Source organism: Erythrolamprus reginae, chromosome 7 (genome assembly GCF_031021105.1).
Source record: "Erythrolamprus reginae isolate rEryReg1 chromosome 7, rEryReg1.hap1, whole genome shotgun sequence".
NCBI lineage: Eukaryota > Metazoa > Chordata > Lepidosauria > Squamata > Dipsadidae > Erythrolamprus > Erythrolamprus reginae.
In genome coordinates, this window is record NC_091956.1 from 62,047,523 (window position 1) to 62,073,094 (window position 25,572).

Consider the following 25,572-nt stretch of genomic DNA (forward strand, 5'->3'; position numbering starts at 1 on the left):
AAATAACCACAGTTTTTGTCTATCACGTCAACTTTTAAAGCTACAGGATATTTTCAAAAGTCATATAAATTGTGCATATAAAGTAAAATGAGCTGGAGTGGCGCAGCAGGTAGAATGCTGTACTGCAGGCCACTGAAGCTGACTGTAGATCTGTAGGTCAGTGGTTCAAATCTCGTCACCGGCTCAAGGTTGACTCAGCCTTCCATCCTTCCTAGGTGAATGAGAAGATATATTATACAATATAACTTACATATACTATGGAAATCTCTGAGGTACAAATGTTTTCCAGGCTTTTCCTTCCTTAAGAAATTTCATTCCATGAATTTCCTCCAAATAGTTCTCTTTTTTTGTCTAGGAAAGGCAGGAATATATAAGAAAGCTTACTTTGAGATCAAAATTCTGCATTTGGTTTAATAATAGAGCTTTAATCTTAAGATTTCCCAATGACTTTGTCAGATACTTTCAACATCTCAGATGTTGTGTTCTCACTTCTCCTATCGTTTATAAAATTCGACACAATATATTTCCACTAGTAGAAAATATATAATGACACAACTATTAGCATATATAAAAATAAGTATAAATATTCCTGGACTAAATGATGGTGATTGTTTAGCCATTAGACATTTAGTAATAAAACCTACCACTGGCATTTTTTTTTACAAAGATATTTTTTTCCACATATGCAATTCCTTTAAAACATTCCTGGAGAAATATATATCTCTACACATCGTGTTCCCATTATTTTGATGTACAGGTTACCTTTCCCTAGAATTGTCTTCTCATATATGTGAAATGTATAAAATAACAAAATCCACAGCTAGGAAACTTAAATTTAAATGATTCATCAAATAGCTGGCAGTAAATGTAATCAAATGATTAAATTTCACATTTGTATTCCAGTAAGGTAACTGTGGATCTTTAACAATGGGCTAATGAGTATGAATAAAACACATTTGGGTAAATGACCAGTTTAATTTTATATGACAACAACTAGTTTATTGTCATATAGTAGATGTGAATGTCAGTATTTTCCATTTAGACAGTTGTGTAACTTAGTGAAATGTACACCATGTGTACCCACACCAATGTCTAAACATTGCTAGTAAGAGAAATGCACTGTGCCATTTTTGGTGTCTCCTGACACTGATTGGTTTTGTAGGGCCTTCATTTTCTGTTCATGTGGTTTTGAAATTTTGGCTCATCTTTCCTATTAGAAACATAAAACTAGATAAATATGAGTTTTGTGAAATACTTCTGTTTACTTTAAATGGAAAAAGAAGCAATCAACAAAACATATCAATCTATGAACACATATTTCACAATCACATCCAGACATTTTTTTGTTTTGCTGGACTTTCGAGAAAACATGAAATGTAAAGCATATCTCCTAAACATGCAATGTGAAGTATGGGTCTTGTTTTCACCATTTGAAGAATGGATAACATTTAGAATGGCAAGAGAGTTCCTAATTTCTTTCCCAATATAAATGACATATAAATTTTAAAAATAGAATTCTTCCCAATCTCTATCAGCACCTTTGGGTGAAGTATCTTTTCCCATCAAGTAGGAATAATAATTATATGTGTTGTGGTTAGCTCTGGCCCAGCTCCTGCCCCAAGGACTGTGGATGTGGGGGAGACATCCACATGCTACAGGCCTGTTTTGCCCCCGGTGGAATCTGCTGATGAAGGCTCCTCTGACCAAGAAGACATGAGTGACAGGGAGGAGGAGAGTGTGGCAGACAGCTCAGAAGGAGATCAATTATCTAGCTTCTCCTAGGATTCAGAACAAGAGTTCATGATACAGCCACGCATGCGGAGAGGGATGCATAGGCAACAACAACTGAGAGATTATTATCAAAGAAAATGAGGCCACCTGTGGTTGGGTGGGGCTGTGGTAATTAGTGAGGCTGCTATAAATAGCAGCCTGTGGGTTTGGCCATTGTGGAGAATTATCTGATCGTTGTGTTTCGTGACTGCTTTACTGACTTTGACCTTTTGTGTGCTGCTTTTTCCCCGCTTTGAAACTAAACCAGAGCAAAGTGTGTTTCACTTTGTGAAAGGACTGTGAATTGCCTCACAGCTGCAAGCTAAGTATCACAGAACTGATAAGGGACTTGTACAAATTACCAGTTTGTTTGGAGACCAGTGCTCTTTGCTATACCAAAAGAGGGCTTAGTTTATGTGAATTTTCATTATAAAGAACATTGTTTTGAATTTTCAAACATGTGTGTATCTGAAATTTTCACCTGTGAATTTTTGGGAGGAGTGTACCAGAGAGCCCGACAGAACAATATGAAGAATTATGTATGTTGAAGATATTGTCGTATTCTCTTCTTTGAGGGATTTGCTAAGCTACAATCCAAAGTTTATAGGTTCTTGGTAATTAGACAATATTTCAATTGTATAATTTTAATATATTTCATATTTATTTTATAATTCCAATATTTTTGAATATTGTTGTAACAGAAGCAACTTAGTTTAAAACCTTAACAAATAAAAAATAAAGTATGTCCAGAGGGACAAATACCAAGGAGTCAAGAAAAGGCAGTTTCGTTCAAGTGTTTAATAACAGTGAGGTTTCTGAGGTAGAGTTTGCAGAATCAGCCAGACTTGATAATATGGATACAGGAAATAAAAAATTACAAGGTAGACAAATGGCTAAACTGTATACAACAAAGAATAAAGTATAAAGACTCTTAAGAGTGTACCACAATAGATAATAATAATAATCCAAATTTTCACTAGAGTTAAATCATCAGCATAACACTGAATATCAGTTGCACCTTTAATCAGAAATTCAAATATTTGGATTTTCTAGCTTTTCCAATTATATTCATGAATGTAGAGTGTATGTGTTTTCCATCACCCTATTCTTAAATGCTTTCCAGCTTCTGTTGTCCTGTGTGGAAATATTTTCAAATCAAGCATGAGGAAGAAGTAATAAAGAAGAAGTAATAGAGAATGAAACTCAGTAATAGAGAATGAAACTAGATAAAGAATAAGCTAACACTGGTGGACATGAAATTTAGGTTTTGAACCTAATGAACACAAATCAGAGGCAAGTGCTTGATAAACATATCCATTGTTTCAACTCCTACCCTCAAAACATCGCTACAGAGCACTGCACGCACACCAAGACAACTAGACACAAGAACAGTTGATGAAGAAGTACCTGTTACTAGAGTTGAAAGCTGTCACCTGACAATGGAGCAAAGGGAGGGTATCTTACGTAACATATCATATTCTTCTTCGGCTTAATTAAATAACTATCTGATCTGGTGAAATGAGCTGCTACTCACAAAACCTTTTTTCATAAGGTCCTACCAGACTTTTGATAAAATAACTCTGGATATTATGTACTTCTTTTGGAAGAATGTAAGGCAATAAAGTATATTCCCAGCGACCAGCTAGGTTCCACAGAGTGGGTCTTCTCCGGGTCCCGTCAACTAAACAATGTCGCTTGGCGGGACCCAGGGGAAGAGCCTTCTCTGTGGTGGCCCCGGCCCTCTGGAACCAACTCACCCCAGAGATTAGAATTGCCACCACCCTCCTTGCCTTTCGTAAGCTTCTTAAAACTCACTGTCGCCGGACATGGGGGAACTGAGATACTCTTTCCCCCTAGGCCTTTACAATTTTATGCATGGTATGTCTGTATGTATGTTTGGTTTTATAATAAGGGTTTTTAACTGTTTTAATATTGGATTGTTATATGCTGTTTTTGTTACTGTTGTTAGCCGCTCCGAGTCTGCGGAGAGGGGCAGCATACAAATCAAATCTAATCTAATCAAATCAAATCAAAAAATAAATAAATAAATAAATAAATAAAAATAAATAAATAAATAAAAATAAATAAAATAAATTAATTAATTAATTAAAAAATAAAAAACAAACAAACAAATATGTCTATAAGTCCCACTGAATTCAGAAGCACTCTTATGAACAAGTAAATATGTATTTTCAATCTAGGGTTTTTCAAAAAAAAAATGCCATTGGAGTTAGACCTTTAAATCATGCATGTCAGCATGCAACCACAGTTGTGCTCTGCACAGTCAGTACAGATGGGATTAATTGTCAATGAACCAATGTAAATTATTATTGAATGGGAATGGCTTTTTCCTTTGCTAAGTAAGACTTGGCCTTCCTAGTTAGGCTTTTGGAATCTGGATTCCTTTCTGGTCATGGCAAATGCTTCCAACTATTCTGTGCACATTGGCATTAGCCAGAAACAATTCCAGGAAAAAGAAACCTCAAACAAGTAAATGGCACAACATTCTTTGGTTTCAGCAAAAAAAAAGACCTTTTGAATGTTCTCATTTAGCAGTTCTAGAAGCTCAAAACAAACGGAAGTTGGAGAATGATGTTACTTATTGACTCTATTGAAATTTTCCAGGTTGGCCTTCTTCATTTTACTTATAACTAGCAATTCCTTTTATTTTATTTATTTATTTTTATTTATTTATTCATTTGTCCAATACACAAATACATAGGAGGAAAAAAGACATGTGGTAATATATATAAGGGTAAAAGTGAACTTAGAGGAGAGGATATATGAAAGGAAGAGAATATATATGACATATGAGATAAAGGAAAGACAATTGGACAGGGGACGAAAGGCACACCAGTGCACTTATGTACGCCCCCTACTGGCCTCTTTGGAACCTGGACAGGTCAATCATGGAGAGTCTAAGGGAGAAATGTTGGGGGTTAGGGGTTGACACTATTGAGTCCGGTAATGAGTTCCACGCTTCAATAACTCGATTGTTGAAATCATATTTTTTACAGTCAAGTTTGGAGCGGTTCGTATTAAGTTTGAATCTGTTGCGTGCTCTTGTGTTATTGCGGTTGAAGCTGAAGTAGTCATTGACCGCCAGTTATTGCGGTTGAAGCTGAAGTAGTTGCAGCATATGATCTTGTGGGCAATACTCAAATCGTGTTTTAGGCGACGTAGTTCTAGGCTCCTTGATATCCTGTTATTTTATTTTATGATAAATGTCCAGTAGCTAAGAAGCAAAACAAAGAAAGAATACTTTTTTTTTTGACCGAGAGAGTATAAGGGTCAGAATGTTGCACAAAGTATCCACAAACAACCCAGAGAAAACATTTACTCAACCCAGAGAAAACCTTTCAAAGATAACCCACATCATTTGAATTGCCAATCTTGAAATGTTCAGAGCCCTCTCCAGCGGACAACGACCACAAAAACTGACTCACCATCTCATTTCACATTCTTGTATGTTATGTTCACGGTGATTTATAATAAATTGGACTGGCCACTGTAAATGGAGCTGCAAAACCACATGGCACTTTTCCCTTTGGCAGTTTGAAATGACTGATGAAGTCGTTGTTTGGCAGTTGATTTTCTATGGAGAGGAACAGCACCCTGGAGTTGGGAGAAAGGATAAGGCAAGCATTTCTACTTGTGAAGGAACAGGCTCACTGACAAGTATTTATTTATTTATTTATTTATTTATTATTTGGATTTGTATGCCGCCCCTCTCCGAAGATTCGGGGCGGCTCACAACAAGTGAAAAAACAATCCAATACATAATCCAATTAATTAAAATATTTCAAAAATTAAAAAAAAACCTATACTAACATACACACATACAAGCATACCATGTATAAATTCAACGTGCCCAAGGGGAGATGTTTAGTTTCCCCTTGCCTGACGGCAAAGGTGGGTTTTGAGGAGTTTACGGCAAAGGTGGGTTTTGAGGAGTTTACGGAAGGCAGGAAGAGTAGGGGCAGTTCTGATCTCCGGGGGGAGTTGGTTCCAGAGAGTCGGTGCCGCCACAGAGAAGGCTCTCCCCTTGGGGCCCGCCAACCAACATTGTTTAGTTGACGGGACCCGGAGGAGGCCCACTCTGTGGGACCTAATCGGTCGCTGGGATTCGTGCGGCAGTCCTATAGAGATTCAACATTCCTACTGAAAAACTGCTTTCCTAGGAATTCCTTCTCCACCACAGTTGATCCCAATGATAAGTGAAGGTTTGTGAGCAAAGAACCGATCCAGGAACAATACAAATACCATATTCCTGTGAGAAAAGGTGAATATGACTTACTTCTGCCAAATACCAAGTTTTTGACGTAATTTCTTATTTGTAGTGGAAAGATTTATAATAAACAATGCACATGAATATTATGGGAGGAGAAAATGGCATATTCAGGCCAAACCTAGTGCTAATTTAGACTTCATTTTTAGCAAGCACTAGGATAGAGTGAATATAATCCTGAGACAACTTGAGAATCATGTTTAAAGAAGATGTCTTATTTATTCCCTCTACTGATATCATTAGTTTCACTTTAGCACAGGTTCATTTCACAGGAAAACCTTTAACAATGTGTCAAATCTTTTAATGGCAAGGATGCTGATATATAAGTATTTTGCGGTATTTTAGGGGGCAGAGATTGTGCATTAATCTCCTAACAGATTTCATAGAAATATAGTCATAGCATCAAGATTTGGCTCAAATGTATTGCTTCACAGTCAATATTTACAAAAATAATGCATATACTGTATATATCACATGTCTTTTGCTGAAATTTTTTTAAAATTAAGGGAAACTAGGATGGTACCATTTCGGCCTTGTTCTGGCCTCATCAGCTAGCCACACCCTTACTGGGATTTGATCCGACAGCTTCTGCCTTGTGTGTGTGTGTGTGTGTGTGTGTGTGTGTGTGTGTGTGTGTGTATGACGGTCTTGGTATATTCGGGTTTCTTCACATGTAGGATTTGGACATTTCTGGCAACGTTTCAATGAGGTCCCACTCGTCATCTTCAGGCTGGTGTTTCTGTCCTTGTTCTAGGGCGAACACTGCGAGACCTGAGCTGCCTTCCTTCTATAAATACTGGTGGCTGGGTGTGGTTTGATGGCTCAGCAATTGCCTGCTGTGTAGAAACTTCCTGGTGAGTCAGTGGGGTAACATCTGGGGTCGTTGATGTAGCTGAAGTATGCTGATTAGTTAATGGTTGTTGATTAGGCGTGATATCCTGAGTAGTTGGAGCTTGCAGGCTACTTGATTGTTTTGCAATATGTGTTCTGAGTCTAGTTTCTGTTTTTATGGCTGGGTTACATTTGAGGGCTGGTTTCCAGATGTCTGGTAGCCGGGAGGTATCATCCCGCTTGTTCATATTTTGGGGATGTTTTTCTATCTCGATGGCTTCCATTATTATTCTTTTGCTGTAGTGTTCTGTTTTGGAAATTAATTTAGTACTGTCAAAATCAATTTCATGTCCTGTAGTTTTCAAAACTACATATAATGGAAGCCATCGAGATAGAAAAACATCCCCAAAATATGAACAAGCGGGATGATACCTCCCGGCTACCAGACATCTGGAAACCAGCCCTCAAACGTAACCCAGCCATAAAAACAGAAACTAGACTCAGAACACATATTGCAAAACAATCAAGTAGCCTGCAAGCTCCAACTACTCAGGATATCATGCCTAATCAACAACCATTAACTAATCAGCATACTTCAACTACATCAACGACCCCAGATGTTACCCCACTGACTCACCAGGAAGTTTCTACACAGCAGGCAATTGCTGAGCCATCAAACCACACCCAGCCACCAGTATTTATAGAAGGAAGGCAGCTTAGGTCTCGCAGTGTTCGCCTTAGAACAAGGACAGAAACACCAGCCTGAAGATGACGAGTGGGACCTCATCGAAACGTCGCCAGAAATTTCCAAATCCTACATGGGAAGAAACCCGAATATACCAAGACCATCATACCTGTACCCGTGAAAATATACGAAAACACACACACACCAACACACACACACACACACACAGACACAGACACACACACACACACACACACACACACACACATATATGGGTATGGCTAGCTGATGAGGCCAAAATAAGGCCGAAATAGATCTATCCTAGTCTCCCTTAATTTTCAAATTCAGCAAAAAAACATGTGACACATATAGATAGAATTGTCGGCTATCAATAAAAATTAACTGCCTTGGAAATGGCCCTGGGTTGGGCCGAGAGGCAAATAAGGAGCTGTGATGTTCCTTCAATACACCAGGGTGATTCGACACAAAAATATGTAACCTTTCCCTGGTGCAGAGCTGAAGGGATTGGATACTGTAGCCTAGAGGATAATTCTCTGCCTTACAAGGCAAAGGTTGCAGGTTCAAGTCCCAGTGGGTATGGCTAGCTGATGAGGCCAAAATAAGGCCGAAATAGATCTATCCTAGTCTCCCTTAATTTTCAAATTCAGCAAAAAAACATGTGACATATATATATATATATATTTGTACATCAAAAAGGAAGCAAATTCTTTTAAAAGAACTTTCATTTATAAAGTATAATATTTAATTTCTAATGTGATTTTTATATAGTTGCCCTTATATGGATTCGTCCATATGAAGGACACCACCTAAACTCACCTTATATGAATTTGATTACTAAATAAATCAATAAATGTTAAGAAACAAAAATAAGGGCCTTTTTTAATTTTCAAAAAGGTTCTCAGATAATCAATGTTAAAGCAATGTAATTTAAAATAGTATGCATTAAAAGAGTTTGTATTTTAGGAGAGGTGAACACACTAATGTTTTAAAAGAAACAAACTCCATGAAATATTTTTGTTGAATAAAATGATAGATAGGAAATTGGACTCTTTTCTGAACGTAAGCTTTTGAAATCGATCATTTTTAATTGTTTTATAGTGTAGGTTGAATTTTGTGTTAACATAAGCTACAGAAAAAGAAGTAAAAAAGAAAAAAGCACAGGATATAAAAACACTCATAAGTCACTTTTCAGGGCTGTTGTAACTTTGGATGGCCACTAAATGAACTAATTGTGAATCAGGGACTGTTGATAGTTGAAAATTACATTGCTTAATCTTTCATAAAAAGTTTAATATATCTATTCTAATGTAATATCTATTCCCTTGCTATGGGACTGACTGCCTTTCTCAGTTTCTTGAGATTATATCTGTGTTTTGTCAGAATTTATTTAAAGTTTAAGAACATAAAACCCTCAATTATGTGTCAAGATCACAAAGTTCATGCAATATGAACACATTAAAAAGTAATGTGGAGGTTTTTTTAGTAGATTTAACTTTTTACTAGGCGTTTGCTTTGTCAGAACTGTAGAAACAACTTCAAAGTAAAGTAATAAATATTTTTTTCTGGACCGTCCTTTTCCATAAATTATACTGATCATAATAATATTCTTCTTAAATTTCAACTAGGAAATTTTTTAATGTCACAGCCAATTTACTAGACCAAGCAGCTACATCTTGGAAATGTAATTATTTGTGTTATATTTAAATAAAAAAAATAATTTAATGGTCATCTTAATGTAGTTAGGTAACAAAATTCTTTAGGGAAAAACACAATGAAAAGTTTTTTAAAATAATACCACAATAACAAGATCTTGAAAAAACTGGTCAAAGCAACTATCTCTGTATAGTATATACATTATTGCTCAGAAAAAGGTATTCTTTTTTTATACATATACAGTGATACCTCGTCTTACGAACCCCTCTTCATACGAACTTTTCATGTTACGAACCCAGTGTTTAAGATTTTTTTGCCTCTTATTCCGAACTATTTTTACCTTACGAACCCGAGCAGCCGCCTGGATTTTCCTGAGGCTCCTCGATTCCCTTCATTTTTGCCAGCGCTGCTTTGAATCCCAGTGACAAACTCCCCCCTTCCAAACTGCATGGGGAGAAGACTCATGGAGCTCAAGAGAGGAGAAAGGTGTGAGAGAAATGAGCAGAATGGGGTGGGCAAAACGGGAGCTCAAGAGGAGAAAGGTGTGGGGAAAATGAGCAGAACGGGGTGGGCAAAAATGTGAGGGACCCATGGAGCTCAAGAGGAGAAAGGTGTGGGGAAAATGAGCAGAACGGGGTGGGCAAAAATGGGAGGGACCCATGGAGCTCAAGAGGAGAAAGGTGTGGGGAAAATGAGCAGGACAGGGTGGGCAAAAATGGGAGGGAAAGACCCATGGAGCTTAAGAGAGGCTCTTTTCGCCTTGCTTCATTGGGACTGCCATCTCTTGCCACCTCTCGCTGTCCCTCCCCCCCACTCCGTTCGACTCAGCTTAATCTGCCCCCCCCTGCTTTTTTAAAAAAAGCCTTAATGTTTTGGATTTTCCTAATGGGCTTGCACGCATTATTGGCTTTTCCATTGATTCCTATGGGAAACATTGTTTCATCTTACGAACTTTTCACCTTACGAACCTCGTCCTGGAACCAATTAAGTTCGTACCACGAGGTATTACTGTATTACTTACCACAATTGTATTTCCTGAAAGGTATACAGTATATCTTATCATAAATAATATATAGGTATCAGGCCCATGTAGTTACAAAGGAAATAATTGATATAGTGCTCTAATACCGATTTGGTTATATAAAAACATAGAAACATAGAAGTCTGACGGCAGAAAAAGACCTCATGGTCCATCTAGTCTGCCCTTATACTATTTTCTGTATTTTATCTTAGGATGGATATGTTTATCCCAGGCATGTTTAAATTCAGTTACTGTGGATTTATCTACCACGTCTGCTGGAAGTTTGTTCCAGGGATTTACTACTCTTTCAGTAAAATAATATTTTCTCATGTTGCTTTTGATCTTTCCCCCAACTAACCTCAGATTGTGTCCCCTTGTTCTTGTGTTCACTTTCCTATTAAAAATACTTCCCTCCTGGACCTTATTTAACCCTTTAATATATTTAAATGTTTCAATCATGTCCCCCCTTTTCCTTCTGTCCTCCAGACTATACAGATTGAGTTCATTAAGTCTCTGTCTTCTAAAACAATCAAATTAACAAATCGTAACTTTAATTAGCAAAGGAATGAAACCATCTATAAACCATTTTCTACATCTTTACCATTGATTTAAATATTTTAATTCAAAATACATATTTTACTTCTCTAGCATCACTGCTCATATTTAGTTTCAAATGTAACCATTGCTATGAAAACAGAAGGAGAAATGAAATACATTCAAATAATGTAAATATTCCTTGCCTTTCTTTAATTTTGCTTATATTCATGCAGATGGAATTAAAATTTGTCCACAAATTCATTATTCTGGCATTTAATCATATGGAAAATGTAGTAATTTAATTAAAACAAGTAACATCAGTTGGATATCCCTTAGGATTGAAACAGAGGAAAAATAATCTATTCCATCAGGTTTCCATTTTGAAAATGTACTAATATTAGACCACAAGACCACCGCAAAAAAGAAAAGAAGTCCATTTACAATACTGTAATCTGATGCTGAAACAATTTAAATTGAGGAAGCCAAAATGTATACTGTTCTGTTTCAGTTTCTTCATCAGGCACTTGTCAAAGTATAATGTAACATAGTTTTATTTTAAAAAGATACTTTGAAAAAGGCAAACGTGGCAGAACATTTTATTAAGTACGTGCTTAACAAAATGCTTTAATATTGAATGATAAAATGATTGTAATGATGGAAAGAAAGATTATAGACACATTTTATTAGGGATCTTCAAATATAAGATTTCTTTTAAATTTACAATAATGTCCTAAAATCATTCTCCATGTGAATGGCTGAATTCACTGTAGCTTATCCCAGTGCTTCCCAACATAAGGCCCATGCTCCACAGGGGGCAATTTGATTTTTTTAAATTTAAAAATAAATTTTATTTAAATATATATACACACACAGGATACCATACAAAACAAAGACATTTTAAAAAATAATTTAAAAAATTAATGTATTAGGGTATCTTAATTTTATAATCATTTTATTGTTGTAAGCTATCCTGAGTCCACTAGGAGAGGAGCGGTCTATAAATTTGAAACTTAAATAAATAAATAAATAAACAAACAAACAAACAAACAAATAAATAAATAGGTACAAAATGTCTATATTAGGATACAGGTTTAGTTGTAGACAGGTCATCTACAGCATTTTCTCTTAATGGTAAGAAACCTCCTTTCAGCTCCATATATGCCTAGGAATAATCAGAAATGTTATATTTATATTTTTATTATTAGATTTATAGTCCATATTTATTTTTTACAACTCAAAGTGGAATAAATAATATTCCTGTCTCCTATTATACCTACAGTAACAATCCTGTAAAGCAGAGATGAAATGCTTCCAGTTCACTGGTGCTGTCTTTCGTTGCAGAGACGGTCAGAAAGGCAGCGTGAGGCTCCGCCTACCCACCCCAATGCCGCCATTTGGGTTCTTTTACCCTCGGAACATGTGCAAATCAGTCTGTGCATGCAAAGAGGGTAAAAGAACCCAAATGGCAGCCTCCAATGTTTTTCCAATCTTTCAACATTTTAATCAGTATACAGTGTTCCCTCGATTTTTCCAGGGGATGCGTTCTGAGACCGCCCGCGAAAGTCGAATTTCCGCGAAGTAGAGATGCGGACGTAAATACACTATTTTTGGCTATGAACAGTATCACAAGCCTTCCCTTAACACTTTAAACCCCTAAAGTTCAATTTCTAATTCCCTTAGCAACCATTTAGATCATTACTCACCATGTTTATTTATTAGTTTATTAAAAAAATATTTATTAAAGGCGGATGAAAGTTTGGCGATGACATATGACGTCATCGGGTGGGAAAAAACATGGTATAGGGAAAAAACCCGCAAAGTATTTTTTTAATTAATATTTTTTGAAAAACCGTGGTATAGACTTTTCGCAAAGTTCGAACCCGCGAAAATCGAGGGAACATTGTACCACCATGACTTATTAGAGACAAGGTTACATTTTTCAAACATTTTATTTTACATTTTAGTCAACATAAAATTTAAGAATACAGAAGATTTTTCAGTATATTTACATAATTCTACGGTTTGAGCACCATTTTATTCAATGTATGTGCAAGTTACCAAAAATGACACAAAATCATTGGTAACTTGTTAGAGAAGTAGAGAAAAATATATAATTAAGAAGCCATCTGCCTTGTACAAATAGTCATGAAATATCTCGTTTCTTTGTTAACAAATAAGAGATTTCCATATCCAGTGGTACCTCAAGATACGAACCCCTCATCTTACGAACAACTTGTGATACGAACCCGGGGTTCAGAAAATTTTTGCCTCTTCTTATGAACTTTTTTCGAGTTACGAACCGGTGTTCGGAGACAGCTGGGAAGCCGCGCGGCTGTTTTAAAAGGTGACAGCCGGGCGGCGGGGCTTCCCAGAAGCCTCCCGAATGCCGGTTCGTAACTCGAACAAAGTTCGTAAGAAGAGGCAAAATTTTTCTGAACCCCGGGTTCGGTTCGGGAGATTGCTGGGAAGCCCCCCAGCCCGGCTGTCACCTTTTAAAACAGCCGCGCCGCTTCCCAGCTGTCTCCCGAAGCCGAACGCGGAAGTTCGGCTTTAGCGTTCGGCTTCAGGAGACAGCTGGGAAGCGGCACGGCCATTTTAAAAGGTCGCAGCCGGCCTGGGGGGCTTCCCAGCACCCCCCCAAACCCAGGTTCGGGGTTCGGGGGGGTGCTGGGAAGCCCCCCAGGCCGGCTGTCACCTTTTAAAACAGCCGCGCGGCTTCCCAGCAGTCGCCGAAAGCCGGGTTTTTGCGGGGGGGGGGGGGTTTTGGTTGCACGGATTAATTGACTTTACATTGTTTCCTATGGGAAACAATGTTTCATCTTACGAACCTTTCGTCTTACGAACCTCCTCCTTGCACCAATTAAGTTCGTATCATGAGGTATTACTGTACTGGCTGTTATGCTTCTATTTATTTGCAAAGCAATCATTTCTCTGGTCTGGTCTGCTCTGTATTTATTCTTTCCTAAATTCAGGAATAAAGAGTTTCATTTTTGTAATATAATGTTATATATTGTATCTAAAGACAAATAAGGAACACTTCTCAGTCAAAAGCTGTGATACAATTCATGAAAAGAAACAAAGCTTAAAAAGTATGTAGATACAGGAATAAAAACAGGCAGGATTGTACTGACTAAAAAATGGAAAATACGCAATCAAAAATATAAATGTTTCTTTACCACAAGACAGATTTAATTTAATACATACCTTCTTAGCAGAAGGAAGAATCACAGCTTTTTCAAAATTCAGTGTGAGCTTATATATATATTTTTAATTGGTCATTGGGGAGATAAAACCCTTCAACAATAGCTCCTCCTCTGAATAGAGAATGAAAACCAACAGCTTAGCAAGTCCCTGGCAAAGCAAAACAGAATCTGTTTTAAAATCTGGTATAGCAGATGGTAAACAAAAAAAGAAAACATGGTGAAACTTGAAGCAAATTCATATTCATAAGGGATCAGATGAAAGTTCAAAGTTTGCATGCTGAAAATTTCCCTTTCATATGAGATATGTTTTTACGTCTAGGCGGTAAAAGCAAAAAAAAATGTTTTGTAGATAGTTCAATGCTAAATCTTAGCCTTCCACCTTTGAAATTTAGAAATGATATGCCAGAGAAACTAAAGGAATTATTCAATAGAATAGAATAGAATTATCTATTGTCCAAGTATGATTGGACACACAAGGAATGGACACAACACAGAATATTACTATTTATAACAGGATAGTAAGACCAATAGTACAGTCCAAGTCAGTGTTTGTTATATTAACTTCATATTGGTCCTGATTGCCACAGATCAAATTGAAGATCAACACACCAATTATTAGTATAGAAATGAAGAATTTGACCCAAAAAGTTCAGAAACTGCTCATGATCTGAGGTCTCTGAGCTAGTCGAACAGTTTCACCCCTTGCATCTTACCAATTGTTGTCAAATTTTTAAATCCATTTTCTTTAAATTATTCCTTTTGTCAGGAACCATTCAATAGCTTAGAAACATAGAAACATAGAAGACTGACGGCAGAAAAAGACCTCATGGTCCATCTAGTCTACCCTTATACTATTTCCTGTATTTTATCTTACAATGGATATATGTTTATCCCAGGCATGTTTAAATTCGGTTACTGTGGATTTGCCAACCACGTCTGCTGGAAGTTTGTTCCAAGGATCTACTACTCTTTCAGTAAAATAATATTTTCTCATGTTGCCTTTGATCTTTCCCCCAACTAACTTCAGATTGTGTCCCCTTGTTCTTGTGTTCACTTTCCTATTAAAAACACTTCCCTCCTGAACCCTATTTAACCCTTTAACATATTTAAATGTTTCGATCATGTCCCCCCTTTTCCTTCTGTCTTCCAGACTATACAGATTGAGTTCATTAAGTCTTTCCTGATACGTTTTATACTTAAGACCTTCCACCATTCTTGTAGCCCGTCTTTGGACCCGTTCAATTTTGTCAATATCTTTTTGTAGGTGAGGTCTCCAGAACAGTACTCCAAATGTGGTCTCACCAGCGCTCTATGTAAGGGGATCACAATCTCCCTCTTCCTGCTTGTTATACCTCTAGCTATGCAGCCAAGCATCCTACTTGCCTTTCCTACCGCCCGACCACACTGCTCACCCATTTTGAGACTGTCAGAAATCACTACCCCTAAATCCTTCTCTTCTGAAGTTTTTGCTAACACAGAACTGCCAATGCAATACTCAGATTGAGGATTCCTTTTCCCCAAGTGCATTATTTTACATTTGGAAACATTAAACTGCAGTTTCCATTGCTTTGACCATTTATCTAGTAACGCTAAATCATTTACCATATTACAGACCCCTCCAGGAATATCAACCCTATTGCACACTTTAGAGTCATCGGCAAATAGGCAAACCTTCCCTACCAAACCTTCCCCTATGTCACTCACAAACATATTAAAAAGAATAGGACCCAGAACAGACCCTTGTGGCACACCACTTGTAACCTGTCTCTGCTCAGAATACTCGCCATTAACAATAACTCTCTGATGTCTATGCTTCAGCCAGCTTGAAATCCACTGAACTATCCAGGGATTAAGTCCAATCTTCACTAATTTATCTATCAGCTCTTTATGTGGAACCGTATCAAAGGCTTTGCTGAAGTCCAGATAGGCAATATCCATGGCACCACCTTGAGCCAACACCTTCGTGACATAGTCAAAGAACTCAATGAGATTAGTCTGACACGATTTGCCTTCAGTAAAGCCATGCTGATTTGGGTCCAATAAGTTATTGTTTTTTAGATGCTGATTTATCCTCTTTTTGAGTAGAGTCTCCATCATTGTAACTACAACTGATGTCAAGCTAACTGGCCTGTAGTTACCAGCTTCTTCTCTACTGCCCTTCTTGTGGATAGGCACAACACTGGCCATTCTCCAATCCTCAGGGACATCTCCTGTTAACAGGGATTGGTTAAACAAATCAGTCAGGGGGGTAGCAATGACAGATCTGAGTTCTTTAAGAACTCTGGGGTGGATGCCATCTGGACCCATTGCCTTATTTATCTTCATATCTGTATACAGCTTCATATCTGTATTTGGCTCCACTTACATTTCAAAAAGAAAGAGAGATTGTAGCATTCTATCTAGAGCACGAGTGTCCCACTCAAGACCTGGGGGTTGGATCCAGCCCATAGGATGCTTATATCTGGCCGCAGAGCCACCCTGGAAACAGCAAAGAACTAGCCCAGTGATGGCGAACCTATGGAGCAGGTGCCACAGGTGGCACGCAGAGCCACATCTGCTGGCACGCGAACCATTACCCTAACTCAGCTCCAATGTGCATGTATGTGCCGGCCAGCTGATTTTTGGCTAATGCAGAGGCTCTGGGAGGCTGTTTTTTGTTTCAAAAGTGCCTGCAGGGGGATGGGGAGGGCGTTTTTACTCTCCCCTGGCTCCGCGGAAGCCTTTGGAGGTTGGGAAGGGCAAAACCCAAGCTTACTGGGCCCACCAGAAGTTGTAAAACAGGTTGTTTTCAGCCTCCAGAGGGCCTTCGGGTGGGGGTGGAGGAAGCTATTTTGCTCTCCCCAGGCATTGAATTATAGGTGTGGGCACTCACTCATGCACGATAGTGCATACACATGCTATTTCAGCACCAGAGGAAAAAAAGGTTTGCCATCACTGAACTATCCCATAGTGCCTCTGACAGAAAAAATGGAGCGGTCCTCCAGTGTTCTGTTTTCACTGGCAGAAGGTTGAAGGAGGCTGTTACAGCTGAAAACAAAGATTGAAAGCCCATTTTTGATGGCAAAGTACTTGGGCCCGCAAAAATGTAGTTCCCAAAGGGCTGTAGGGGGCAGTCACAGCCATAAATAGGACCTGGGCATGGCTCATGCACTCCTCCCCAAGCTTTGTTTTCAAGTTCTTGTAAAGGGGCGGCATACAAATCCAATTAAATAAATAAATAAATAAATTGGCAGAGGACTGCAGGAGGCCATCATACCCAAAAATGGAGCTCGGGAGCCCATTTTCACTGCCAGAGCACTTTGGCCATCACAAGTGTCCCTTACACTAGTGACTTCAAGCTGGCCATGCCCATCCTGGCCGCACCTACCCCAGACCCCGAGATCAAACATAACCCCGATGCAGCCCTCAATGAAATTTGATCTAGAATGAAAAATAAGAGAATTGTACTTTGTTTTTGAAATTACATTCTGCAGTAGCAGAATCCAAAACCCACCTCTCATTCCCATCCTTAGTGTAGCTTCTGTGCTATTAAAATAAATATTTATAGACAAATGTAAGACATTATAAGAAAGAATTACAGATTGTAATGTAACAAATCAAAATTATATTAAATGCGCTTATGTCTTAACAATTTTCAATTGTGTTCAACTGTCATAAAAAAAACCTCTGGAGCCCCAATTTCTGTCAATCAGAATTGACACCTGCAGTCCTAAGAACATAGACAGAGTCCTATGGGAGCCTCAAATAGTATTGTGTCTACCAAATCAGGATTTGCTTCTGTCTGATCGCTACAGTTAAAAATAAATATATGGAGAAATGAACTCTATTCAATTGCAGTCAGTAGAGTAAGTAACTTCCTTTGTTTTAATTTAATTAGACTAAGGAAATAAGTGATCGTTATTAATTTACTCAGATTTCTGACTGCTTGTCTTGGATGTAGTCTAATGTTTAGAATTAAAGCTTGCAAGTAATACTTCATTAAAACATATGCTTCTATTCTTAGCCACCCATTGAACGTTTCAAGCATTAAAAAGAGTTCAATCCTGTTCATAAAATTATTAGAACATTCTATTACTTCAGAGCCACAGTCAATTTGATACACAGCACCCTATGTCCCAATCAGTTACTTCTGTAAGAAAGACATTACAATAATAGTCCTCTTGGATGATCAGAGATATTCTTGCACTAAAATTGAAAGGTATACTTATTATGCTGAATGGTATAAATCAGGGGTCTCAAACTCAATTTACCTGGGGGCCGTTGGGGGTAGAGTCTGGGTAAGGCTGGGCCACATCAGGTTTTCCACAAGAAAAGCTCTTAAAAAACATTCCAATGTTATCAAATGTTTTTATTTTTTTCATATTATTTTGTGTTAAAAAAATAATTCATAAGAAAAATTCATAAGAAAATAAATCAATCAGTAATAAATAAATGAAAATGAAAATGAAAATAACAACAACAACAACAACACAGCAGATATAGAAGACTGAAGAAACCACATATAGTTGCTGACTAGAGAAATGTAATAATTATTGTTCAGATTCTGTAATAATAATGTCTGTATTAATAGTTCTTTAACATTTAACGGACATAGATTGTGAACTAAGCAGTGTCGGCAATGTCTGTCGTCTCATCAAGAGCGACTGAGCATACACTGAAACATTTTGCTTTCTCACACAGTTGATCATAAATGTCACTTGACAGGTCCGAAATGCGCTCTGCTACGGTGTTGGCAGAAAGACTGATGTTGCTAAACTGACATTTCTTTTCTGGACAGACAATACTTGCAGCCTGTAATACGTATTTTTTTACAAACTCACCTTCTTTGAATGGCTTTCCTGCTTTAGCAATCATCTCACTAACCACGTAGTTAGCTTCGACTGCTGCATCATTCTCTTTGGTTGCTTTCTTAAAGAAATCTTGTTGCCTTAGTAGATATGTTTTAAGATTAGCAACCCAGTTTGCTCTGTCATCTCCCTGGTATTTTGCATACTCCTCAGCATGTCTAGTTGTGTAATGATGTTTCAAATTGTATTATTTGTGCACCGCAACTTTCTCTGTGCAAATAAGACACGTCGGGATGCCCCTGTGCTCAACAAAGAAATATTGCACTTCCCACTTTTCCTGAAATTGTCTGTGCTCATCACCAACCTTTCTCTTCACTACAGGCTTTGAAAAAGACATGTTTGGGTCTGCGTAATATATAATTCCATTTGGTGTCACTGTTTCAGTGTTTAGCGGTTAAACTTTAGCCGGTGTGTCCTTTCCGCTTTTTTTCTGTACTGCTAAGTAGCAATTTCCACCTCCGCTTCTGAGCCCGGGGTAATGGCGCAAGTTCGCAATATGCCCGGCTGATGTCCCGCCTCCGAGAGCAATATACCCCACCATGATTGGTAGGTTCATTCAGCTCTGCACAAAACACTGAAAAGTGCCATTTGTATCAAACCTGGGACGCATTAACATTAAACTTTGATATTGAGGTGGGGGCCACAAACTATTGTCCCGAGGGCCGCAGTTGGCCCACGGGCTATGAGTTTGAGATCCCTGGTATAAATGTTTTTTTGATTGCTTGTTATTGGCAGGGAAATAGGGTTATTGTTTTCGCGCTTTGTATATTGGGTTTTATTATTTGTAAGCCAGCTAGAGTCACTGAAAGTGAGTGGGTGGCCTTATCCGCTAAATAAATAAGTAAAAACAAAATGAATTTATTACTAAATGTTCTTGTTTTCCTATATTTCCTATATTTCTGTTTTGTTTGTATTGTGGATTTTTTTTAACTAGAAGCCTAAGTAAAGGGAGGTATGTAATCTGTTCTGAAAATCTTTTCAATTGAAGAGTGATTATAAACAGTACATTCAGTAAAGCCATCATGATTCATCACTTATACAGGGACTTATTCTCTATAAATCCATCTTCTTCTAAATGAAATTCCTCATAATCTAAACTCTATTTTTAATGTTTTATTGTAAAATTTACTTCTTCTCAACCCATTCTACATCCAGGCCAGAGTTCTGGGGAAAGAAAATGTCATGTCCTAGGCTACCAGCAGGGGGAGACTTTTGGCGGGAGTAGTATTGTGTTCTCATTGGTTAATCGGGAAGTATAAAACCCTGTCTTTGTGTTTGTTACCTCAGTTCTGTGTTTAAATAAAGTTGAGTTATACCTGCCGTGACTGCTCAGTTCCTTCACTACACTGGCGACGAAGGAAAGTTGGATCAGAATCCACATTTCTAGCTGCCGTCGTGAGGAAAAAAGAACCGGTAAATCAGAATGTCAACACAAATAGTTTTTCCTCCGTTTAATCCTCAAGGGGAATCTTGGGAAGCTTATCTCGCCCGATTTGAGTGCTTCTTGATTTCAAATGATTACAAAGATCTTTCTGGAGACAGAAAAAGGGCATATTTCTTGAGTTTTTGTGGGACCGACATGTTAGAGACTTCCCTGTCATTATTTGCCCCTCGATCTATTCATGATGTGCCATGGGGGGAATTCCTTACAACTCTACAAAACCATTATGCCCCCCCACCGTCTCGCAGCGCTCGTAGATATTTATTTTATCACAGAAATCAGGCAGAGGGGGAGACAATTAACCAATACATGGCAGCCCTCCGGCGCGCAGCAAAATCCTGTGAGTTTCAAGATTTGGATGATTATCTCTTGGATCGTTTAATTTATGGGGTGAGGGATGCCAGACTTCGGCGCAGGCTTTTAACAATGTCTGAAGTGACACTAGCGGCTGCTTTAAAAGAGGCTAGGGCTGTGGAGATGTCTACACAGTCATTGGCAGAGATGGATCTGCCTGCAGACACAGCCACTACGCATAGCACTGCAGCTGCTGCAATTTTGCCACCAGAAATAGAAAAAAATTTGAGGCAAGAAGAAGAGGAAGAAATTAATAAATTAGCCACCTCATCCAGGCAAAGGCAAACACCCTCGGGAGACCCACGTTCCCTGGGGGCATCGCGTTCCTCGTGTGGGGGTTGTGGCGGGGATCACCCCCGAGCGCTCTGTGGATTCCGCGAGGCATACTGCCGCCATTGTGGAAAGCAAGGTCATATAGCAAGGGTCTGTCGTATGCGAAGGAATGCCAGCACGCAGCCTTTTCCTGTCAGAGAGCCATTTTTTCAACAGCAGAGGGCGTGGCAGAGGGAACCGTTTGGCCGCCGTGACTCCTGCAACGTCATTCAAATTGCGTCATCAAGTACTCCAATCAACACTCTCCAAGCTCCGCAGCTGTCATCTCAGCAAGGAAAAGCAGCAAAGTCATCAAAAATCTCTGTGTACGTGCGAATTGGTGGATCCTTGTGTCCCATGGAACTCGACACAGGGTCCTCTGTCTCGTTGATGTCTTGGAGCACTATCAAGCGATTTTTTCCCCGCTTGTCTAAAAGTCGTTTGGGCCCGTGCACTGTTTTCTTAAAGGACTACCAAGGCAACGTCATTCCCACTGTGGGACAAGGTCATTTTCCTGTGCAGTACAAAGGTTTTAAGGGGCGGTTACCCATTGTTATTGTAAATGGCCCTTTTATAAGTTTACTGGGATTAGACTGGTTTTCAGCATTGGGGTTCACTATAGAGGGTATAAATGTTGTTAATGATTTAACCATGTCTCAACAGCTAGCAAAAGAGTTTCCTACAGTTTTTGATGGTACTCTAGGGAAATATTTGGGCACACCAGTCTCATTGACCCTCGATCCATTAGTCCCTCCAGTTCGCCTGAAGCCCCGGCGGGTGCCTTTAGCTATTAAGGGTAACGTGGATTCAGAATTAGATCGCCTGATTAGCCTGGGAATTTTAGAGCCGGTTGACCAAGCCAAATGGGAAACCCCTTTAGTGGTAGCAATTAAACAAGATGGATCTGTGCGTTTATGTGGGGACTATAAGTGCACGGTTAACCGAGCGTTAGCACACCATTCCTACCCTGTACCCATGGTTGCCCATCTATTACATTCATTGGAGGGGGGGAAGGTATTCGCGAAAATTGACCTGTCTCGTGCATACCAACAGTTAGCAGTGGACACTGAGACAGCTGATATACAAACAATCATTACCCATCGGGGGGCGTTCCGTTGTACCAGGTTACAATTTGGAATAAGCTCTGCTCCCGGAATATTCCAGGGGCTTATGGAGCGTCTACTATATGGAATCCCTGGAACCTTGCCATATTTCGATGATGTGATCATAGCCGCCTCATCCCGTCCAGAGTTATTAGAGCGAGTCCGAGCCGTACTTCAGAAGTTCCAAGACGTGGGGTTGCGAGTTAAATCGGAAAAATGTATTTTTGCTTCTCAAAGTGTTGAGTTTTTAGGTTTCCTCATAGATAGCAAAGGAATTCATCCTACCCCTGCTAAAATAAGAGCTATCACAGAGGCTCCGGAACCAAGGTCCAAAACCGAATTACAATCTTTTTTGGGTTTATTGAATTTTTATGCAATGTTCCTCCCTCACAAGGCTTCAATTGTAGAACCACTGCATAAGTTATTGGCTAAAGGGATTCCATGGCATTGGGGTAGAGCGGAGGCCAACGCATTCACGGCCATTAAAGAGGTGTTGGTATCTCATGATATTTTAGTACAATATAGCTCAAATTTGCCATTGATATTAACGTGTGATGCATCCCCTTATGGGGTGGGCGCGGTTCTAGGTCACATTCTACCTTCAGGAAAGGAAGCTCCTATAGCATATTATTCTAGGACATTAGGCCGCCCTGAACGTAATTATGGGCAATTGGATAAAGAAGCCTTGGCTCTGGTGGCGGGAGTCAAGCGTTTCCATCATTATTTATATGGCCGCAAATTTCAATTAGTTACAGACCATCAACCCCTGCTGGGGATACTGGCGGGAAATAGACAAACGCCCGAAATACTTTCTCCTCGTTTAAATCGTTGGGCCCTGTTTTTAGCTAACTATTCATATGATCTGACATACCGACCAGGTCGCACCATTCCTCACGCGGATGCGTTGAGCCGATGTCCGTTATCTATACCTGTTACAGACCCTGCTCCCATTTCCACCGTGTTAGCCATAGAGTCGTGCCCTATCAAAGTATCTGCTGCCACAATTGCTTCCGAATCAGCAAAAGACCCTGTTCTCTCTGTGGTGATGTCATGGATTTTACGTGGTTGGCCCTCTTCTTGCATTGAGCCTTCGTTTGTACCGTACTGGGTCCGCCGAAAGGAACTGTCTGTGTTAAGGGGATGTGTATTATGGGGTTCAAGGGTAGTTATTCCCCCATATTTACAGTCTAGAGTGTTGGAGTTAGTACACATTGGCCACCCCGGAATAGTCCGGATGAAAGCGTTAGCGAGAGGCTACATCTGGTGGCCGGGGTTAGACAAGGCAGTGGAAAATAAGGTTGCCAGTTGTCAACCTTGTCAGCAAAATCATACAGCCCCTCCTGCAGCTGCCCCCCTTCAGTGGGAAAACCCCAATATGCCTTGGTCCAGGATTCACATCGACCTTGCGGGTCCGATGGAAGGAAGGATGCTTTTAATAGTGGTTGATGCGTACTCGAAGTGGGTAGAGGTCAAGATTATGTCATCTACAACAACAAGAGACATTATCAGGGGGCTATCAGCTCTATTTGCAACTTACGGGTACCCTGACGTCATCGTTTCCGATAACGGTCCACAATTTGTTTCTGGGGGTTTTGAGGCCTACCTCGCGGGGTTAGGTATTCGTCACGCTAGAACTGCCCCGTGGCATCCGGCCAGCAACGGCATGGCAGAGAGAATGGTGCGCAGCACTAAAGAGATGCTGTCTAAAATCACCCGAGGTACGCTGCAGGAGAGAGTAGATGAGATGTTATTGGCTCAACACACCACCCCTTGCACTTCAACATCAAAGGCCCCCTCTGAACTTTTAATGGGACGGAAATTGCGGATTGTGTTAGACAGACTTCATCCTTTGTACACTGAACCTGAACGAGAAATTACAGCTGCTCGATGTTTTAGAGCCGGGGACTTGGTTTTTGCCCAAAACTTCATGGGTTCTCCTAGATGGGTTGCCGGCACTGTTAGTGGTACCCGGGGGCCTCGAGCATATACAGTGGTGTTGTCTGATGGGCGAGAGTGGCATCGTCATGTGGACCAATTAAGGGCCAGGTCAGCGGATGTACATGACCCAGGGAGAGAGGAAGAAGTTCCTGGCCATGGGGAGGGCATTCCTTGTTTGGAGTATTCCGTCCTAGAGAGAGATGAGTTACACATGGGTCCTCCCCAGATGTTTACGGGGAACGTTGGGAAACCCCCAAAGGTCCCAACAGTCGAAGCCGAGGGTTTGGCCGACGGAACGGTGGAGTTAAAGGGCCCACAAGTTTTATCTAGAGAAATCGAAGGGCACCAGAGCATGCCTCGTTGTTCGGGGCGCACCAGACGTAGGCCGGCATACCTGGATGATTTTGTATGCTCCCCCCTAGGGGAAAGGAGTGTCATGTCCTAGGCTACCAGCAGGGGGAGACTTTTGGCGGGAGTAGTATTGTGTTCTCATTGGTTAATCGGGAAGTATAAAACCCTGTCTTTGTGTTTGTTACCTCAGTTCTGTGTTTAAATAAAGTTGAGTTATACCTGCCGTGACTGCTCAGTTCCTTCACTACAGAAAACACCATACTGGAAGAAGGATGCAATCATTGGTTTTTATATGAAAAGGTATAGACAGTTACATAAGCTCTTTTTTATGATGACATACCCCTGAGCTTCTGACTCCAAATATAATGAAGGCTATAAAGAATGCTGCTCAGAAGCTGTATGTATATTCAAAATCTACTTAATGTTCACATAGTAATTCCTCATAACATAGTGTTTCCCCAGAACCTCAGTACAAACATATCAGTCTAGAGTATATTCTAAATATTTTTGCTTGTCTTGTTTATTGTCATTTATTTTATTTATTCTTTCCCAAACAAATGAATGTGCTTGACTTTGACTCCCTCCTTCAACTTTCCCCACAGTGATTTTATATCTCATGTTGTGGATTGAGTTGGTTTGAAAAAAAGTGACCAAACCAAAGTCATTCAATCAAAGGGACTGAAACCTTGGTTCCCTTTTTCTAATCCAGCATCTTAATCACTATTCCACATCTATGTTTAATTACTGAAAACCCTATACCATTAGAGTTTTCTAATTTTCCATAAAAGAGACTGTTTTTACATTGATTTGATTACAGACCTACCCTAGATGTATTTTTAAAAACTTCCACAATAATTTTAATTTGTTACATGTTGTTTTTTATCATTGTTGTTAGCCGCCCCGAGTCTACGGAGAGGGGCGGCATACAAATCCAATAAATAAATAAAATAAATAAATAAAATAAATAAGTAAGTAAGTAAGTAAGTAAGTAAGTAAGTAAATGAATGAATGAATAAATAAATAAATAAATAAATAAATAAAAAAATAAATAAATTGATTCTAGAAGCCAGCAAGGTCAGGGAAAGTCTGATGGAAGTCTTGATGGAAAATTATTCCATTGGATGGAGAAGAAGTACTTCCTCAGAGCCTCAATCTCCTTGATATCACCATTGAGAGGAATTAATGAAAAATGAGATGATCATATTAAATATAATAAT